General features: G+C 36.8%; 1 pseudogene; it reads left to right on the top strand.

The window, feature by feature from the left end:
* Positions 1–2,276: 2,276 nt before the first annotated feature.
* Positions 2,277–2,764, top strand: LOC105238889 (annotated as a pseudogene).
* Positions 2,765–6,996: the final 4,232 nt, after the last annotated feature.

Genomic DNA, 6,996 nt, shown 5'->3' with positions numbered 1-6,996 from the left:
TGGAGGAAGAAGTGTATCAATTATTTCAAAATCTTTTGAAATATACTGCTTTCGAAAGAGATGTGGAGCTACGTCGGTTTTCTAAGAACTTCCAGTTTTACTAAGCCAAGCAGATTTTTTTGTTAATTGAACATTTTACATATTAAACTAATGTTTAGATAAGTAAAATGTAAACTATAGGACTGTCTAATGAGTTACATTTACATTTCATGGCACATCATGGTAAACCCTGGTATAATGAATAGGTCAAGTGCCTTTAAGCTCATTTTGTATATTTTGTTAAAAAGATATTATGAACTCCTGGAGAAACTATTTAACTGAGAATTTTTATTTTATTTTTTTTTTAAAGATTTTATTTATTTGACAGAGATAGAGACAGCCAGCGAGAGAGGGAACACAAGCAGGGGGAGTGGGAGAGGAAGAAGCAGGCTCACAGCAGAGGCCTGATGTGGGGCTCGATCCCATAACGCCGGGATCATGCCCTGAGCCGAAGGCAGACGCCTAACCGCTGTGCCACCCAGGTGCCCCTAACTGAGAATTTTTAAAAATTGAGTTGTCCTCACTGCTTTGCCCCTCACCTGCTGTTAAGATCTTGAGCAAATCACTTACCTTCTCTGAATCTCAGTTCTTCACCTAATAAACTGAGGAAGTTCCAAATAGATGATTCTGTATAACCAAGAATATACTTAAAGTCTGAAATATGACTATTAAGAGTTATTGAATTTATAGACTTGCTTTTTAAAAATATATCGGTAGTAATAGTATACCAAAGTCCTTGATCAGGCACATATCCAGTCCCTGAGAATAATGTTCCAATGCAAAATATGATCTCCTTTGTAACAATTTCTTTTACAATATGGTTTCCAGAACTGTTGAAAAACAGTCTTTGAAATCACCCCATATTAGTAAGAAAATGATGCAAAAAATATTTTATTTCTGGTTGTGCTATGAATGAGAGTAAAACATTTCCTTAAAAGCAGATTTTTAGAAGAATTAATAATTAAAGTAGACATCTTTAAAAATATGCCTGCTTTTCAGGTACTCTGTAATTTCAGGCAATTTCATTATTCTAAAACTCTACTAAATGCTTGAGAGATAAGTCAGTAGGAAGTTCATGGATAAATCTGGAAGTTAACCCTAATCCCACTAATATTTGTTGAGTACCTTCTATAAGTCAAGCTCTGTTTTGGACACTGTATGAAAAGATAAAACTTTATGGGAAAGATATTCCTCTGTCCTCAAGGACAGAATATCAAATATAAAATAACTATAACATAAGACAAGTCATAAAACCTGGTGAAAACATATTCTAAATGTATAATTCAGAAAAAGAGAGTGGTCACAGCCAAACATTAGTGAGGGGGCTTAATAAAGGATTTGGTGTGTGGATGCATCCTGAAGATTAATAGAATTCTGGCAGATGGAAATGGAGAGAGTATTCCTAGTAAATGGAACAGAAGGAGAAAATGTGCAAAGGTGAGAAAATGTAGTATCATCTTAGAAAAAAGCACATTGTAGGTTTAACTAAAGCACAGAAAGTGGAATAAGAACTCATGAGAGGTTACATTGGGCAGGTAAGTTATGGAGGGCTCTAAATACCAAGCTGAAGAATATGTACTCAATGTGAAATATGTTTGTGGGTCACTAAAGATTTTGGTCAGGGGATAACAAGCTGGCTGAGGGTGAGGTAAATTCATGATAATATCAGTAGCTTAAGGAGAAGACAAAGTATTGGGGCCATCAAGTATCAATGGAAGCAATTAGACATGGACCATAGCATTGCTGGTGTGCTTAGATTCAAGTTTCTTGCACTTTTTCAAGGTCCCAAAAGCTCTCAAAGGATTCTGTGGGAGAAGCTGCCCTGTTGGTCCCCTGCTGTTGCCATAAATGCCTCATTTTTGTGGTAGTTATCAAAAGTAGGCACTGCCCATTATATTATCAAAATTAAAGGGAAAAAAATAGTTCCAAATATGCCTTATTTCCAAAGTAGATAGAGCACTCCTCCCAACCGTGAATAAATAAAACCTTAAAAGATTAAATTGTATTCTATATGCCCAGGAATCTTCCAGTGCTTTCATTCCCAAAACAAAAGATCATATTGTGCTAAGAGAAGCTGTCTACAATTTGTTTCTCAACCTTCTTTTAAATCTATTGCTCCTTTCGGATAAACCTAAAAACATCAGACCCTTTTTAAATGTTACTTGAGATTTCAATGTAAAGTAATGGATTAAGAAAACATCAAAGTAGTTCTTCACCATCTTTCCTTCTTGCCCACTGCCAGAGCCATGAAGGTCGAGCTGTGCAGTTTCAGTGGGTACAAGGTCTACCCCAGATATGGGAGGCCCAATACCAGGACTGATAGGAAGGTTTCCCAATTTCTTAATGCAAAATGCCAGTTGGCATTCTTTCCTAAAAGGAATCCTCAGCAGATAAACTGGACTATACTCTACAGAAGAAAACACAAAAAGGACAGTCAGAAGAAAGTCAAAAGACAAGAACCCAAGCTGTGCAGTCAAATTCCAGAAGGCCATCGTTGGTGCCGTCTCTTGCTGATAGAATGGCCAGGAGGAATCATTAACCTGAAGCTAGGAAGGCTCAGCAAGAACAAGCCATCAGGGCTGCCAAGGAAGCAGGAGAGGCTAAGCAAGCATCTTTTAGACAGCAACGGCTGGCTGCTTCGAAGCTTCCCACGAAAGCAGCAGCTAAGCCAGAGATTGTGAAGCCCAGGAAGGCTTCTGCACCCTGAGTTGGTGGGAAACACTAAGTTGACAGATCGGATATTTAAATAAACACCTGACTATTTCTTGATTTTAGACCACAATATGTAAAGTCATACTAACAATTTTATATACAGGTAATCTTATAAAATTATGTGGCTTAACAAAAACCTAAGGAAAGAAACATTTTCTCAGCACTTAACCATAATTTTTATATTTTTATGGTCATTTCTCAGGAAAGTAGCAAAACAAAAAGGGAGGAAAGAGGTCATAAAATGAGTTGTCATTCCCATTTTTTACAGATAAAACACTGAACTGATAAATATCAAAGTCAGAATTCAAACCCCAAAGTGACAACTTTTTGCAGCTAAACAACACTTTTTACTTTTTTTAAGATTTATTTATTTATTGTAGAGAGAGGGAGTACACACAAGCAGGAGGGGTAGAAGGAGAGGGAGAGAATCTGAAGCAGGCTCTGCACAGAGCGTGGCACCCTGGGACGTGGGACTCGATCTCACCACCCTGAGATCAGGACCTGAGCCGAAACCGAGTCAGCTGCTTAATCAACTGTGCCACCCAGGCGCCCCAGCACTTTATACTTTTAAAAGGACTTTCTACATATTATTTCAATTTATTTAACTTTGACTAGACCCTTCCTTGATCTGAAAAATGGATTTCTAAAGGCAAGGGTGAGACATGTTAAGATTCATGTTTGTGGTTTTTCTCCCTCTCTGATTTCCTCAGAGCAGGAGGAGAGGCGGGTGAGGGGATGGGGTAACTGGGTGATGGGTGTTAAGGAGGGCACTTGATGTAATAAGCACTGGGTTAGAGGCAACTGATGAATCACTAAACTCTACTTCTGGAACTGAAAAAAAAAAGGATTCATGTTTATGACACTTGTATCAAAATTTTTTCACATATAAATATAAAAATTATGGTTATTTTCAAGAAAATAAATATTTAACCATATGACCAGTCCAAAAAAAATTGATGCTGAAATCACTGCTTTTTTCAGTTATCTCATAGCAAAAGTTTGTGAGGATTTGTACTTAGTCTCAAATTTTTTGATCACATTTTGCTGTAGCATACACACGCGATTTTGAGAGTTATAAAACCCAACACAATACCTTGCAAATATAGAATGTGCCCGATAAAATAGTTGCATTCATAAATGAACAAGTTAAGGTATAAGGTGCCAGAGAATAAGAAAGTATAATAAGAAAAATTTAGAATGGAAATTAGGTGAGGCAACTTCAGTGATACTTTATAATAAAACAGCAATTGAGGATTGCATAAATTTATTTAACTCATTGTTACTTCTACATTATAACTTACTTTTATATTTTCAAAGTCCATGTGCATTTAAATAAAGGTAAGTCTAAAGTTATGTCAGGTTTGTTTTTCTATGCTAGAAACTCTGAAAACTTGATACTTGTATTATTTGTTGATATATTTCAAGAGAGATTGTCACAATAAAAATTATTTAGGGATTATTTCCATTATAACTTCAGTATATATTGGGTATTCCTGTGCCCTGTTGCTCACTCATCTATTTTTTATTTTTGCTTTTGTTTGTTTGTTTGTTTAGTATTCAGTGATATGCTGCCTTTTTTTCTTTTCATAAACTCCTGGCATTGATTTTATATAAATCTAAACTGTTAAAATACAAATCCATTAACCAACATTTTTACGTTTTCTAACACATATTATCTTTAAATTGTTCTGCCAGTAATTACTATCAGTTTTCCCTATGCTGACATATTTTGGAATATGGAAAATTTTCATATTTTATTTCTCAAGCATATGAACAAATTTCATTGGAAAGTGTAAAACTAAAGCATACAAATGTCTTTGAACAGAGCAATGAATGCCCCCTAGTGTTTCTTGTTAGAATATCCCTTTTGATAACATAAATTGAAAATGTAAATAATATTTTCATAACTACTTAAAAAGTAAACTCATAAACAATAGAATCTGAATGTATGTAATGTTTTAATTTCACCAAAAATGGAGTAGCAAGACATTTAGTTAAATGCTGTCTCGAGTAAAATAAAGATACCATTATAATGTATACACAAAGGTGATAGAAATCAGAGCTGTTCGCAGAGTTTTTCAGATATGGGGCAGCTGACATTCCTGAAACACCATTTCCCGCCTTTCTTTTTTTTTTTTTTCCTAAGATTTTATTTATTTAATTTACAGAGATAGAGACAGCCAGCGAGAGAGGGAACACAAGCAGGGGGAGTGGGAGAGGAAGAAGCAGGCTCACAGCAGAGGAGCCTGATGTGGGGCTCGATCCCATAACGCCGGGACCACGCCCTGAGCCGAAGGCAGACGCTCAACCGCTGTGCCACCCAGGCGCCCCCCGCCTTTCTTGCAATGCCTTTCTAGCTAACTCCAAACCAAACTCATTAGGAATCATTCTTAAAACAGCAATACATAGGTAATTCGTCCCAAAAGCCATACCTGTGCCCTGTCCGTGGGCATGCATATACAGAGCTTCTAACTCTGGAGAAAAAATACAATCTCCATGAGCATCTTCTGCATCTGCTGTAGTCCCCCTGTTGGTAATGGCCATGGTGAAAATAGAAAGGAGCAAAGGAACACAATTTACCCGGGCATGTGTCAAAGCTACAATGTTCCAGTGTATCTTGCTTTAACTTTACACAGCGGCACTCATACCAAGAATTTAAAACTGCCAGTGCCTCCACGGTCAAGAGCCAGTGTCTGGTTTACCTAAAGCAGCAGTTGCTTAGAGAGAACGAGCAAGCACATCAAAAAAGCATGCTGGTGGATATCTGAGTTTATCACAACTTCACAGAATACTGCATATTTGTCTCTGTACTAAAGAAAATGACAAACAAACAAAAAAGCATTGGAAAACATTTGAGTTGAATACATTAAGCAGGGGGTATTCCTTATTTTATTCTTACCCAGTATCTCTTTGCCTTTTGGGGGGGGGGCATCAACCCTCTTCTGGTGCATGGACTTGATATTGCATGGAGGGTCTTTCTCAGGACCAAGAAGTGGGCACAGGCTGCAACCTTGACCAGACTTTAATTTCAGAAATATGAATCTTGGACCGGACAAAGAGAAGATTCAAAGTTGCTGCCTGTTCCTGCACAGCTGAAGGCCTACATGACCAACTTTTCCTTGGAATCTCTGTGAGATACCAGTATCTTATTAGTTTCTCTTAGTTAACCTTATTAGTTAACCAGAATAAGGATGCCTAACTGAACCACTTCATAATAATAACGTATACTTCCACGCTTAGGTTACAAAAAAGATGAAAAATAAAATGGTATAATTATGTTGTAATTATAAGTGAGTAAATTACTGACATTTTTACTATCATTGAATAACATTGTCAGCTGCAGTTTAAAATAGAATTTGTGGAGATAAGTTACATTATCAGTATACTTTCATAAAAATCTCCAAAAAAGCACAATAGAAAAAGCAAAGCAATAGACCAAAAATATTTTTTATTGCTCATGTTTGCAAATAAGTAAAAATGCCTTCTTTTATTCTTTGCTTTAGTTGTCAGGTAGCTATAAATATGTCTTCCTTCCATCACCACAGTCCAAAATTTAAGGGAGAGAATTATTTCTCTATCACATTCAAATCTTTCACGCAATTTAAATTTATACTCACTTTTGTTTCCATTTTTAACCTTTCACAGGGTATTTAAATGATAAATATTTTTCTTTATTATTATTAAATAATTCATATTTTATGTGAAAGAAGCAAAGCAAAATAATTTTGTTTATTTAAACTTTGTTTATGTCTGTCAATTATACTTCAATTTAAACATTTTTATTTAAATAGTTGTTTCAGAATATTTTTATTTAAGAAATCTCTTAGCATGGACTATAAAATCCAAATCTCCTGTAAAAGGTCAGAATACCTACTTGCCTTCTTTAGCAGATAATTTCATTAAAAATACAATGAAATAGGGGCGCCTGGGTGGCTCAGTCGTTAAGCGTCTGCCTTCAGCTCAGGGCCTGATCCCAGGACCCTGGGATAGAGCCCCGCATCAGACTCCCTGCTGGAAAGCCTGCTTCTTCCTCTCCCACTTCCCCTGCTTGTGTTCCCTCTCTCGCTGGCTGTCTCTCTCTCTCTGTCANAGCTCAGGGCCTGATCCCAGGACCCTGGGATAGAGCCCCGCATCAGGCTCCCTGCTGGAAAGCCTGCTTCTTCCTCCCCCACTTCCCCTGCTTGTGTTCCCTCTCTCGCTGGCTGTCTCTCTCTCTCTGTCAAATAAATAAATAAAATCTTTAAA

Source organism: Ailuropoda melanoleuca, chromosome 5, assembly GCF_002007445.2.
Source record: "Ailuropoda melanoleuca isolate Jingjing chromosome 5, ASM200744v2, whole genome shotgun sequence".
NCBI classification, from domain to species: Eukaryota; Metazoa; Chordata; class Mammalia; order Carnivora; family Ursidae; genus Ailuropoda; species Ailuropoda melanoleuca.
Note: the sequence above shows the minus strand (reverse complement) of the source record. Positions and strands in the feature narration are given on the sequence as shown.